General features: G+C 36.1%; 1 non-coding gene across 1 annotated transcript; it reads right to left on the reverse strand.

Annotated features, from left to right (window-relative positions):
* Positions 1-11,992: 11,992 nt before the first annotated feature.
* Positions 11,993-12,099, reverse strand: LOC132514222 (U6 spliceosomal RNA). Its single transcript, XR_009538706.1, has one exon. It is a non-coding gene; the product is annotated as a U6 spliceosomal RNA (small nuclear RNA).
* Between the last annotated feature and the right edge of the window lie 2,988 nt (positions 12,100-15,087).

The following is a 15,087-nucleotide window of genomic DNA, read 5'->3' on the forward strand; positions in this document are numbered from 1 at the left end:
CTGTAGGAATTCTAACTATATTTACTATGTGGTGTGTATTAATCAGTTGTAGCCCATATGTGTTATGATTTTCTCCATTCTATCATTAATCTTGACTTTGCTGATATCTTCTTTTTTTACTTTACAGGTTTTAAAAAAAAGTTAGATAGATTCCTTTCTTCTTTTTAGCTTTTCGGTTTCTTGTTTTTTTCAGCTGAATGTCCCCACCGCTAGTCATACAAATATTTACCTACATGTTTTCTAAAAAAATTTTTTAATTTTAAGCTTTAACTGTTTGATCCATCAGGAATTTATTTTTCTATATGGAGATAGAGGTCCAAATATACATTTTGTTCATATTGGATACCTGATTATGCTATCACAGTTATTAAATAAATCACCCATTTTCAAGTTCCTGAGCCAGTATCACATTGTTTTAATTGTACTGGCTTGACCATAAACTTTGGACTCTGGTAAAGCAAGTCCCCTATCATTAGTTTTTTTGTTTTTGTTTTTGTTTTTTGTCTTTTCTTCTATTATGTAATTTGTCTTTCATTCTTTCACGTAAAAATTGGAAGCATCCTTTCCATATTTAAAAAAATTGTGATGCCTTAGAATTGTATTACATTTCTGCATTTCTGTTTAGAGAGGTATTTTAATAATAATATTAATCTTTAATACTCGAGAATTTTGGTACATCATTAAAATCTTTTGTTTTTGTAATGTTATATAGGTCCATCACATCTGATTAAATTTATCTCTATATATTTTTACAGTTTTTGTCACATTTTGAATTGGGTATTTTTTCCTCCTCATTTATATTTTTGGCAATATAGACAAACTAGAGATTTTTTATTCCTTCTATTTTCAGCTTACTAAATACTCTGAATTACACTGGGTTTTTAAAATAGAATGTTTTGGACTTTGTAGATATATAGTCATCTCACCTGCAAATAGAGATCATTTTATTTCTTATAATGTTAATATTGTTATTACATGATCTGGATTCTCCAAAACAATGTTGAATAATGATTATGACAGACATGCCTGTCTGGTTCTTAATTTTCGTGGAATTGTCTTTAGTGTTCCCTATTAATATGACATTTGCTGTTGGTTATTGGTAAATAGTCATTAACCATTAACATGTTTAGGGTATTTCTTCTATTCCTGTTTTACATAGCATTATTAATAAAAGTGGCTCCTGAATTTTATCAAATGTCTTTTCAGCGTCTATTTACAAAATAGTATAACATTTTTTTTTCCTTTAGTTTGTTGACACGGTGAATTAGAGTGGTAGATATTTGATGTTTTGAAACAAATTTGATTTTCTGGAATAAATCCTACTTGATCATGGTGTAATAAGCATTTGATACATTGCTGGGTATTATTTACCAGTATTTTATTTAGTATTATTGCATTTACATTACAAAATGAAATTGTTTTTTTCAAGTTTTGTTGTTAAAATTACGCTAGCTTTAAAAAATGAAATTGTGTGTTTTCAATCATTTTTCTGTGTCCCGGAACAGTTTAAATAGCATTAGAATTATTTGTTCTTTAAAAATTAGCTAGTAGTGAGCTGTAAAAACAGCCTAATCCTGGTGACAATTTTTATGGTAGATCTTTAATCAGCTTTCTTATCTCTTCAAGGGTAATTGGTTTATTCAAGCTTTCTATTAAAAAGGAATGTATATTTTCTGTGAAATACAAAATTTAAAGCTTTTTCTATTAACAAGCTTCTTGATTGTAGTATTCAGATGCTTTAATGTCCTTCCGTGTTGCACGTGCGTATGTCTTAGGTATGTTCAATTCTGAAAACATTGTAATAAAATCATCATCTATAACAGTTCTAAGTTCTCTTTGTATTTTATTTATTTTGAAAAATTAAAACTTAATATGGAAAGCATGAAAGATATAAAAAACGTCCGTTTTTACCTTCACCCAAAATTAACAAATGTTAACATTTTGGCATATTTGCAAAATATAACATCTCCATCCACTGCAGAAGCACACACTATCATGAATTTAATGCGAATCTTGTCTATGCTTTATATATTTACTGAAAATATAAACATAGTTGAAAATAGTATTGATTTTGTGGTTTTAAAAAAAATTTCAACATGAAATTTTTTTATTAACTTTATATCGTGACATTTCTTTTAGTTTTTATTGTATGGAATCTTCTTTTTTTAAAATTGGGATATGGATTGCAACAACAACAAAAAAACAATAACACTGACTTTAGAATGCAAGTTGCTGTTCTAGGTACTTTTGCCACTCCTAACACTCAGGGAGTCTTCACCCTAACCACAGTATTGGCAACTGAATGAAAAAGACAAAATTTCAGCTGTCAAGAAGGTTTTATCCTGGCTGTAGTGAGACATTTATCTCCAACCCCTGACCACAAGACTAGAAATAGACCTTATGTTTTCCCATAATTTTGGAGTTATCCCTCTTTATGACACTCGGATTAGGGCTAGCGCCAAACCTGACACTTCTTTTATTTATTTTTTTAACATCTTTACTGGATTATAATTGCTTTACAATATTGGGTTAGTTGCTGCTGTATAACAAAGTGAATCACCTATACGTATACATGGAACCCCATATCACCTCCCTCTTGCATCTCACTCCCATCCTCCATATAACACCCCTCTAGGTGATCACAAAGCACGGAGCTGATTTCCCTGTGCTATGCAGCTGCTTCCCACTAGCTATCTATTTTACATTTAGTAGTGTATATATATATCCAAGCCATTCTCTCACTTAGTAACAGCTTACCTTTCCCCCTCCACATGCCCTCAAGTCCATTCTCTACGTCTTCGTCTTTATTCTAGTCCTGTCCCTAGATTCTTCAGAAACTTTTTTTTTTAGACTCCATGTATATGTGTTAACATACAGTGTTTGTTTTTCTCTTTCTGACTTACTTCACTCCGTATGACGGACTCTAAGTCCATCCACGTCACTACAAGAAACTCAATTTCGTTTCTTTTTATGTCTGAGTAATATTCCATTGTATATATGTGCTACATTTTCTTTATCCATTCACCTGTTGATGGCACTTTGGTTGTTTCATGTCCTGGCTACTGTAAATAGAGCTGCAATGAACATTGTAGTACATGACTCTTTTTGAATTTTGGCTTTCTCAGGGTATATGCCCAGTAGTGGGATTGCTGGGTCTTATGGTAGTTCTCTTTTTAGTTTTTTAAGGAACCTCCATACAGTTCCCCATAGTGGCTGTATCAATTTACATTCCCACCAACAGTGCAAGAGGGTACCCTTTCTCCACACCCTCTCCAGCATTTATTGTTTCTACATATTTTGGTGATGGCCATTCTGAATGGCATGAGATAATACGTCATTGTAGTTTTGATTTGCATTTCTCTAATGATTAGTGATGTTGAGCATCCTTTCATGTGTATGTTGGCAATATGTATATCTTCTTTGGAGAAATGTCTATTTAGGTCTTCTGCCCATTTTTGGATTGGATTGTTTATTTTTTTCATATGGAGCTGCATGAGCTGCTTGTAAAGTTTGGAGATTAATCTTTTGTCAGTTGCTTCATTTGCAACTATTTTCTCCCATTCTGAGGGTTGTCTTTTTGTCTTATCTCTGGTTTCCTTTGTTGTGCAAAAGCTTTTAAGTTTCATTAGGTCTCATTTCTTTATTTTTCTTTTTATTTCCATTTTTCTTGGAGATGGGTCATAAAGGATGTTCCTGTGATTTATGTCATAGTGTGTTCTGCCTATCCTTTCATCTAAGAGTTTTATACTGTCTATCCTTACATTTTGGTATTTAATCCATCTTGAGTTTATTTTTGTGTATGGTGTTAGGCAGTGTTCTAAGTTCATTCTTTTACATGTAGCTGTCCAGTTTTCCCAGCATCAATTTTCAAAGAGGCTTTCTTTTCTCCATGGTATATTCTTGCAGCTTTTATCAAAAATAAGGTGACCAGGGCTTCCCTGGTGGTGCAGTGGTTGAGAGTCCGCCTACCGATGCAGGGGACACGGGTTCGTGCCCCAGCCTGGGAGGATCCCACATGCCGCGGAGTGGCTGGGCCCATGAGCCATGGCCGCTGAGCCTGCGTGTCTGCAACGGGAGGGGTCACAACAGTGAGAGGTCTGTGTAACGCAAAAAAAAAAAAAATTAAAAAATAATAAGGTGACCATATGTGCATGGGTTTATCTCTGGGCTTTCTATCCTGTTCCATTGATCTATATTTCAGTATTTGTGCCAGTACCATACTGTCTTAATTACTGTAGCTTTGTAGTATAGACTGAAGTCTGGAAGCCTGATTCTTCCAGTTCCATTTTTCATTCTCAAGAATGCTTTGGCTACTCAGAGTCTTTTGTGTTTCCATACAAATTGTGAATTTTTTTGTTCTAGTTGTGTGAAAAATGTCATTGGTAGTTTGATAGGGATTGTATTGAATCTGTAGATTGCTTTGGGTAATATAACTATTTTCACAATGTTGATTCTTCAATTCAAGAACATGGTATACCACTTCATCTGTTTTTATCATCTTTAATTTCTTTCATCAGTGTCTTATAATTTTCTGCATACAGGTCTTTTGTCTCCTTAGGTAAGTTTATTCCTAGATATTTTATTCTTTTCATTGCAATGGTAAGTGGGAGTGTTTCCTTAATTTCTGTTTCAGATTTTTCATCATTAGTGTATAGAAATGCAAGAGATTTCTGTGCATTGATGTTGCATCCTGCCACTTTACCAAATTCATTGTTTAGCTCTAGTAGTTTTCTGGTAGCATCTTTAGGATTCTCTATGTATAGAATCATGTCATGTGCAAACAGTGACAGTGTCATTTCTTCTTTTCTGATTTGGATTCCTTTTATTTCTTTTTATTCTCTGATTGCTGTGGCTAAAACTTCCAAAACTATGTTGAATAAGAGTGGTAAGAATGGACCACCTTGTCTTGTTCCTGATCTTAGTGGAAATGTTTTCACTTTTTCACCATTGAAAACAATGTTGACCGTGGGTTTGTCATATATGTCCTTTATTATATTGAGATAAGTTCCCTCTATGCCTGCTTTCTGGAGGGATTTTATCATAAATGGGTCTTGAATTTTGTCAACAGCTTTTTCTGCATGGATTGAGATGAGCCAAAGTTTTTCTCCTTCAATTTTTTAATATGGTTTATCACTTACATTGATTTGCATATATTGAAGAATCCTTGCATTACTGGGATAAACCCCACTTGATCATGGTGTATGATCCTTTTAATGTGCTGTTGGATTCTGCTTGCCTGTATTCTGTTGAGGCTTTCTTCATCTCTTTTCATCAGTGATATTGGCCTGTTGTTTTCTTTCTTTGTGACATCTTTGTCTTGCTTTGGTATCAGAGTGATGGTGTCCTAATAGAATGAGTTTGGGAGTGTTCCTCCCTCTGCTATATTTTGGAAGAGTTTGAGAAGGACAGGTGTTAGCTCTTCTCTAAATGTTTGATAGAATTCGCCTGTGAAGCCATCTGGTCCTGGGCTTTTGTTTGTTGGAACATTTCTAATCACAGTCTCAATTTCAGTGCTTGTGATTGGTCTGCTTGTATTTTCTATTTCTTTCTGATTCAGTCTTGGAAGATTGTGCTTTTCCAAGAATTTGTCAGTTTCTTCCAGGTGGTCCATTCTATTGACATATAGTTACTTGTACTAATCTCTCATGATCCTTTTGTATTTCTGGAATGTTAGTTGTTACTTCTCTTTTTTCATTTCTAATTCTGTTAATTTGAGTCTTCTCTCTTTTGTTCTTGATGAGTCTGGCTAATGGTTTAGGAATTTGTTTCTCTTCTCTAAGTACCAGCTTTTAGTTTTATTGATCTTTATTATTGTTTCCTTCATTTATTTCTGATCTGATCTTTATGATTTCTTTCCTTTTGTTAACTTTGTAGGTGTTTTGTTCTTATTTCTCTAATTGGTACAGGTGCAAGGTTAGGTTGTTTATTTGAGACGTTTCTTGTTTCTTGAGGTCGGAGTGTATTGCTATAAACTTCCCTCTTAGAACCGCTTTTGCTGCATCCTGTAGGTTTTGGGTTATCATGATTTTATTTTCATTTGTTTCTCGATATTTTTTGTTTTCCTCATTGATTTGTTCAGTGATCTCTAGGTTATTAAGTAATATATTGTTAGCCCCCATGTGTTTGTATTTTTTACAGACTTTTTCCTGTAATTGATAACTAGTCTCAAAGCATTGTTGTGGGAAAAGATACTTGATACAATTTCAAATTTCTTAAATTTACCAAGGTTTGTTTTGTATTCCACTAGCACTTGAGAAGAAACTGTATTTTTTGTTTTCTGAATGGGATGTCTTATAAATATCAATTAAGTCCATCTTGTTTAATGTATCATTTAAAGCTTGTGTTTCCTTATTTATTTTCATTTTGGATGAACTGTCCATTGTTGAAAGTGAGGGTTTAGAGTCCCCTACTATGATTGTATTACTGTCAATTTCTCCTTTCATGGCTGTTAACATTTGCGTTATGCTTTGAGGTGCTCCTGTGTTGGGTGCATAAATATTTAAAATTGTTATATATTCTTCTTGGATTTTTCCCTTGATCATTATGTAGTGTCCTTCTTTGTCTCCTGTAATAGTCTTTATTTTAAAATCTATTTTGTCTGATATGAGAATTGCTACTCCAGCTTTCTTTTGATTTCCATTTGCATGGAATATCTTTTTTCATCCCTTCACCTTCAGTCTGTATGTGTCCCTAGGTCTGAAGTGAGTCTCATGTAGACAGCATATATATGTGTCTTGTTTTTGTATCCATTCATCCTGTCTATGTCTTTTGGTTGGAGCATTTAATCCATTTACATTTAAGGCAGTTATCCATATGTATGTTCCTGTTACCATTTTCTTAATTGTTTTGGGTTTGTTGTAGTAGGTCTTTTCCTTCTCTTGTGTCTCCTGACTAGAGAAGTTCCTTTAGCATTTGTTGTAGAGCTGGTTTGGTGGTGCTGAATTCTCCTCGCTTTTGCTGGTCTGTAAAGATTTCAATTTCTTCGTTGAATCTGGATGAGATTTTTGCTTGGTAGAGTAATGTTGGTTGTAGTTTTTTCCATTTCATCACTTTAAATATGCCTGCCACTCCCTCCTGGCTTGCAGAGTTTCTGGTGAAAGATCAGCTGTTAACGTCATTGGGATTCCCTTGTATGTTATTTGTTGCTTTTCCATTGCCGCTCTTAATATTTTTTCTTTGTATTTAATTTTTGATAGTTTGATTAATATGTGTCTTAGTGTGTTTCTCCTTAGATTTATCCTGTATTGGACTCTGTGTGCTTCCTGTACTTTATTGACTATTTCCTTTCCCATATTAGGGAATTTTTCAACCATAATCTCTTCAAATGTTTTCTCAGTCCCTTTCTTCTTCTCTTCTTCTGTTTTTTTAATTCTTCTTTTCAGTGGTTTTTCCCACTATTTTATCTTCCAGGTCACTTATCTGTTCTTCTGCCTCAGTTATTCTGCTATTGTTCCCTTCTAGAGAATTTTTAATTTCATTTTTTTGTTGTTGTTCATCAATGTTTGTTTGCTCTTCACTCTCATTACTCTTAATTCTTTGTTAGGTAGACTGCTGATTTCCTCTTGATTTGTTTTTCTGGTGGGTTTTTACCTTGCTCCTTCATCTGCTGTGTGTTTTTCTGTCTTCTCATTTTGCTTAACTTACTGTTATTGGGGTCTCCTTCTCCAGGCTGCAGGTTCATTGTTCCCATTGTTTTTGCTGTGTGTCTCCAGTGGCTAAGGTTCATTCAGTTCGTTGTGTAGGCTTCCTGGTAGAAGGCACTGATGCCTGTCTTCTGGTAGATGAGGCTGTATCTTGTCTTTCTGGTGGGCAGAACCATGTCTGGTGGTGTGTTTTGTGGTGTCTGTGACCTTATTGTGATTTTAGGCCCCCTCTCTGCTAATGGGTGGGCTTTGGTTCCTGTCTTACTAGTTGTTTGGCACAGATGTCTAACACTGTAGCTTGCTGGTCGTTGAATGAGGTTGGGTCTTAGCATTGATGTGGAAATCTCTGGGAAAGCTTTCACCATTTGAAAGTATGTGGAGCCTGGGCGTTTCCTTTAGACAAATGTCCTGAAACCAGCTTTCCCCCTTCAGAGGCACAGGCCTGATACCTGGCCAGAGCACCAAGACCCCGTTATCCACATGGCCAAGTACGTGGGGAGTTTTTTGCCTTTTGGGAAGTCTGAGGTCTTCTTCCAGCATTATGTTGTTGTTGTGTAGTAGTTGTTCCAAATATAGATGTATTTCTGATGTATTTGTGGGGAGGAAGTTTATCTCCATGTCTTACTCCTCCGCTATCATGAAGGTCTCCCCAGCTGACTGATTTTTAACAGGGTGCCAAAGAAATTTAACGAAGGAAAGAGAGTGTTTTCAACAAACGATACTGGAACATCTGTGGCAAGCTCTGTGAATGCATGAAGATTCCCATAGCCCAAAGCCAACAGCTGCTCCTTTGTCTCCACCTGTCCACCTCCGAGGAGGATATGGGCAGCCCTGGCCCTGTTTTAAGAGTTTGAGACATAGCAGTGGACAAAACAAAATCTTTCTTTAGCACATGGTCTTTTATCTTTCAAGTAATCTTCAGTCCAATAACAAAGGTATAAGGTGGGTATAAAATGTTACATAAGAACATAAAAAAAGTGTGATAAATATCATTAAAGTCTTAGAGGGATGAATATGTACTATATGACAAACTGTATAGTTTGTCTTTAGAGAACAACAAAAAATACAACTGTATATAAATTTTAGGTATATGATAATGCCTCCTGTTCCTTGCTCTCTCACTAGGCCCCAAGTCCTGAACCAAGAATTATATTATTCCGTGATGACATTGGGCTTTTAATATACAGTAAGAGAGAGAGGCTCAGCCCTGGCCTAAAATCTGGAGATAGAACAGTAAACAATCTAAACAAAATCCCTGCTCTTTTAGAGCATATATCCTAATGGGAGGAGGAAGACAGCCACCACCACACTTATATCCCTGGCCTTTAGGCCTCATATTGTCTCATCGTGATTTGGAAATATCTCACAACTTTTTATTCAGACATAGCAAAGTTTCACTCTAGTTCTATCTCTGTTTTAGAGGTTAAGTATACAGCAGTGAGCAAAATATGGAACCATGTTTCAGTGGGAGGAAAACAGAAAAAAAGATCAATGTAGAATTCTGTGTTCACCAACTATGCCTTTACTCCCTAACTTTCTGGACTCCTCGACTAGAACCAAGTTTCAGACTATTCCATAATAATATTGATATCATACCTGGTTGCTTTGAGTCAGAGGGAGGCTCAACCTTGACCAGGCAGTGAACAAAACTGCCAAAGTCTTTATTCTCTTGAAACTTACATTCCTTCTATTTGGAAGAGCCAGACAGTCATCTCCTTCTCCTTGGACCACCAGTCTAGAATAAGGTCTTTTATTGTTCCTTGGTGATATCAGAGTTCTCTCATATTCTGACACTAAATCAGAGGCAGGACCACACAATGGTCATGACACTGTTTTAGGAGAGGAAAATAGCCAGAAACAAAATCCTTGCTCCCATAGTGCTTACAGCTTACATCATGCTGGGTGGAGATAGATTCCCATCTTCTTCCTCCCAACACACTTTATACATACGTCAGGCTGTGATGATTGCTTTGAAAAAAAGGTAAAGCAGCGTAAGTAAAGTGACAGAATGGGGTCTTGGACATGCTATTCTATATATATATATGGATAGAGAAGTCCTCTCAGAACAGACGGCATTTGAGTAAACACCTGAATAAAGTGAGGTGCAAACCATGTTGCTGATGCCTTCAGATATAATGTGCCAGGAGGTTTGTGATAGCAGTCTAGTGTGGCCAGATTGGAAGTGAGCAAGGAGGAGAATGGGAGTAGATGAGATCAGAGAGTTTGTCAAGGGCCAGATCCATGTACAAATCTTGTGGATCACTGTAAAGCATTTGGAATTTATTCTCAGTGAGATAGGAGATCATCCGTTTTGAGCAAAAATATGAAATTGTCCCAGTTTCACTCATTAAATAATCTGATTTAAAATACCTCATTCATCATCAAACAAGATCTCACTTGTGCTTTGTCTCCTTTGCTCCATTGGACTATGGGTCTTCTTTGCTCTTTGACATCCCTGGAGAACCCCCCATTTCTACTGTATCCATGCCCTGGCTCTGCCAGCTTGCTAACTCTGATTCCTGGTTTCTTCAGATAAGGAGATTGAAGAGAGATGAAGTCAAAATGAGTATTCAAGTTTGCATACCTCCAGAATTCCACCAGACAGTCTTGAATGATGTGGTAAAAATGTCAGAGACTGGAACAAAGGATTCTATTTGAATGGTTGCAACAGAAATTCACATAGACATTTGTAAGCTAATAATTTTTTAGAAATGAATGTTAAGGACCATTGTGAAGAAGAATTAATATTGCAGCTGATTAACTATGTAAGGAAAGACCTCTGGATTATGATTTATCTGTGGAGATTAGAGAGTTAAGGTGTGGGGTGGGGATGGGCAAGATTTTGAGAGTGTGAATTTAAAAGGAAAGAACACAGAATCAAAGGCTAAACTAGTAAATATAGGTGTGAAATGATCTTCCTTTTTTCTCTTTTAGTCTGTATCTGAACAGGCCCAAACATGAGAATGAGAGGTAAAAGGTCTATACTGTCCATTGTTTGGACAAAATCTTTTTTATAAAGATAGAAAAAAATTATCAATAAATTGGCTCTTTATTTTACTGAACTTATTAATTCTGTTTCTGGATTTACTCATGACTTCTTAAACCATATTCAGGGCTTTTGAAAATGAAAAGAATTCATGTTTTCTTTCCTTCACTTATTTTCCACATCCACCCTTCATTAAGTATTCATAACATAAAGAATATAGGCTCGTTTTTAAAGACATCTTCTAAATTATTCCCAAAGAAAGCTACATACATATGTGTTTCTCAGAAATCAGGCTTTCTGCTGTAGTTACTTTGATTAGTACTTGGTTACTTTATCTTTCATTTATTCATAAAATGAAACAAAATGTGCAAGACATTTTTCTAGAGGGTATGTTGGAATATCATGATGAATAACACATAGTCTTTTATCTTTCAAGTAGCCTTCAGACTAATAAGGTGTGTATAAAACTGTACAAAACAACGTAAAAGGAATGTGATAAATATCATTAAAATGTTAGAGGGGTGCATATGCACCATGTGAATTCAGATGTATTGGTGTATAGTCAGCGTTATCCAGAGAAACAAAACCAATAAGATTCATTCATTCATTCCTTCATTCATTGTAAGAATTATCTCATGTGATTATAGAGGCCAAAAAGTCCCATGACTTCTTTTTTGGTTGTAGAAGGTTCAGATGCAACAATTCATGTTAAGCAATTCATGTTAGAAGGAATATATTGACTTGACCCCTAGAAATTTCACTGAGGTAGAAGGCCCCTTAATTTTAGTTGTATTTATTTCTCACCCTCTAACATGCAAAAGTCTTACTAATGAATATAGAGAAGTTGCTACTTCTTGATCACTGGGTCCAATCAGCATAATGTCATCAATGTAATGGATTAGTGTGATATTTTGTGGACGGAAAAGATGAACAAGTTCCCTGTGAACAAAATTATGACATAGGGATGGATAGTTGTCATACCGTTTCAGGTAGGACAATGAAGGTGTATTGCTGGCCTTACTAGTTGAAAGCAAACTACTTCTGGAGGACCATATGGACAAGATTGGAGGAAAAAATCATTTATTAGATCAATAGATACACACCAACTATCAAGAATTATGTTAACTTGCTCAAACAATGAAACCACATCTGTTACAGGAGCTTCAATTGGAGTCACCACCTGCTTAAGCTTATGATAATCCACTAACATTCTTCAAGATCTGTCTTCTGCACAGGCCAGATAGGAGAGTTGAATGGGCATGTACTAGGAATCACTACTCCTGCACATGTTAAGTCCTTGACAATGGCACTAATCTTTGCAGTCCTTCCAAGAATGCAGTATTCCTCTTTTTATTATTATTATTTTAATATGGAATGCTTCACGAATCTGCATGTCATCTTTGCACAGGGGCCATGCTAATGTTCTCTGTATCACTCCAATTCTAGTATATGTGCCGCCAAAGTGAGCACAAGTATTCCTCTTAATTTACTAGTTGCTCAGAGGTAATTCTAATGGCTTCCACTTAGCCTTTCCACCTTTATATTCCTCATTCCACAAATTAGGAAACCTATGTGGGGATTCTGCCAACTGCTAAGTATGTCTATTCTAATAATGCATTCTGGAACTGGGGAATTAATCAGGGGATGAGTTCAGGAACACACTGGGCCCATTGTTAGACAGATATGAACTAAAACTCCATTGCTCACCTGACCTTCATTAGCCCCTACTCTGATTGGAGGGCCACAGTGATGTTTTGGGTTTCCTGGAATCAGTGTCAGTTCAGAGCCAGTGTCCAGTAGTCCCCAAAACATCTGATTATTTCCTTTACCTCGATGTACAATTTCCCTGGTAAAAGATAATATGTCCCTTTTGGGAAGTCCCTTTGGGAAATATTAACAATATAAAATTTTGGTAGTGTATTGGTGTCCTTCCTTTAAGGGCACCCAGTCTCCCTTTAATTCAAGAGGTTCTGGTATATTAATTGGTTCGTTATGGGAGTTCATTGAGGGCCTGTGATTCTCTGTTTTTGATCCAAGTTATACTTTTGCTTACTTACTTAGAACTTTTCTGCTTATATAGACCAAGTAAAAATTTAGTAGGCTTCTTATCTATTTCACTTTTAGGAACATCATGATTAGCTAACCAATGCATCAGACTATTCTGATTGCTGCTTTGACTGCTGTTCATTACAGTAGTCACTTCCACCTTGCCTTTGGCAGTTGAGTGCCACCACTTGGCCCCTAATACCCCTATCCAATTACCTCAGTCACATTTATGTTTTCCAATTGGGTGGCTATGGTTCTCAATATAAGGTCTGGCTTACAGAGAAGAGTGATCACAAAATTCTTCAAGGATGTTGGGGCTCCCCTCACAGATATATTTCTTAAAGTATCAGAGAAAGTTATGCCCTCTGGACTCTCAGTGTGTGAGTAGGTTTTAAATGACAAATCTACTCTAACATCCCGATCTACCTATGCCTCTGAATCCCTTCATTAAACCATTGATTATTTCCAATTTACTGGTGGTGGGCTATCTTTTGGTCCATGTTTCAGCCAACCAACCAACCAACAGTTAAAGCTCTTTCTAACCACCCAAGCTTCAATTTTAAAGGCAGAATCTCTGCTTCATGAGCCCATATCAATAAATTTGACATGATCCAACTTTATTTTTCCTCTACCATTATCCCATATCTATAGTATCCACTTCCAAATACGTTTCCACAGGATTTCTGCTTGTATAAATTAGAAAATCCAAGTGGTTCTTTTGGAGCATAGTGTACTTCCTCATGGGTCAAAATGTGTATCTCACTTTCAGGAGCCTGCTAGCACTTGTGTCTAGTTGTAAGTCTAGAAGTAAAAGTGGGTGATGGAGGTGGATCCTTAGGAAAATCAACATTGCCTTGCATGGCAACTATCTCAAAGGAGGTCATTGTCATTTCCTCAAGCCGTACAAGTTAATCCTCTCAGATAGAGGTGGAAAGGCTTATTCTACTGTTGGTGAGGAGATCAGTACCACAGGGGATGGGGATTCCCCTTCCACTGGGGTTCAGGAGGTCACTTCCACTGAGATTGTGTAGGCAACTTCCACTGGGAATGGGGAGGCCTCTTCCACTAGCAATAAAAACTCATCAGGATTTAAAGGTTCAAAGTCTCCAGATTCATGAGGATCTTCCCACACATTCCAATCTCAATTTACAGGATTCTATTATTTCCCAGTATATGACCTCACTTTAACAGTAGACAAGGCTGGGAGTTCAACTAACACTCTAATTTAGCCAATACAAGATGAAGTTCTGCACATAATTTTCAACGATTTCAGCCCTCTAACTACAGGAAATAAGGGGCTCCTTCAGGGTACACATAAAAGCTCTTAGGTTGTTATGCACCTCTTTAATTGAAATTTGAGTCCTTGAGCTCATTCTTTTCTTTCACCACTTTATCTAGAAGTGTTAGGGGTAATCAGTTTTCTAAAAATGTTTGAAAGCTTCATATATATTATCTCATTATCTTATTTAAATCTAATCAGATTAGAGAGTCAATTCCAGAAAGCCCAGAACACTTTCAGAAAATTCATATTTAAAATTATTTTACTCTTTAATCACTCTCTGTAACAAAATCTATTTTACCCAGAGATCTCCAGAGGGGGGGAAAAACAATAAGGCATTTATTTATTTATCTATTTATTTATTTATTCATTCATTCATTTATTTATTATAGGAATTGTTTAAAGTGATTACAGAGGCCGAGAAGTCCCACAATCTACCGTATACTATATAGAGACCCAGGAAAGCCAGTAGTATAATTCTGTCTGAGTCTGAAGACCTGAGAACCAGGGAGCCAGAGGTTTAAGTCACGGATCGAGTTTTAAGGCCTGAAAACCAAGAGCACCAATGTCTGATGGGGAGAAGGTGGATGTCCCAGCTCAGGCAGAGAGAACAAATTTGCCCATCTTCTTCCTCATTGTTCTACTCAGGACCTCAATAGATTGGATGTTTCCCAACAGCATTGATGATGGTGATCTTCATTACTCAGTCTAGCAATTCAAATGATAATCTCTTCCATAAATACCCACAAAGATACACCCAGAAGTAATGTTTTACCAGATATCTGGGCATCCCTTAGCCCAGTAAAGTTGACATGTTAAAAGTAATCATAATAGCAAGTAAAGGAGTTTCTCATTGATGATTGCATAGTCCTGACATGGCAAATTATATATACTTTTTAGAAATGTATAATTACATATATTATAAAGCATAGATCTTCAGTGTATAACTCCTTGACTTTCAACACATGCATATACCTGTGTAACCTGTAACACTATCAATATTTCCATAATTTCAGAAAGTTCCCTGATGTCTAGTCATAATCAATTACCTGCCATCATCTGACCAGCCCCTTTTCAGATCTTTTTCCACCACAGATTAATTTTTCCAGTTTTAGAACTTATATAAATGGAAT

The sequence above is a fragment of the Lagenorhynchus albirostris genome, chromosome X, assembly GCF_949774975.1.
Source record: "Lagenorhynchus albirostris chromosome X, mLagAlb1.1, whole genome shotgun sequence".
In the NCBI taxonomy this organism is placed as follows: domain Eukaryota; kingdom Metazoa; phylum Chordata; class Mammalia; order Artiodactyla; family Delphinidae; genus Lagenorhynchus; species Lagenorhynchus albirostris.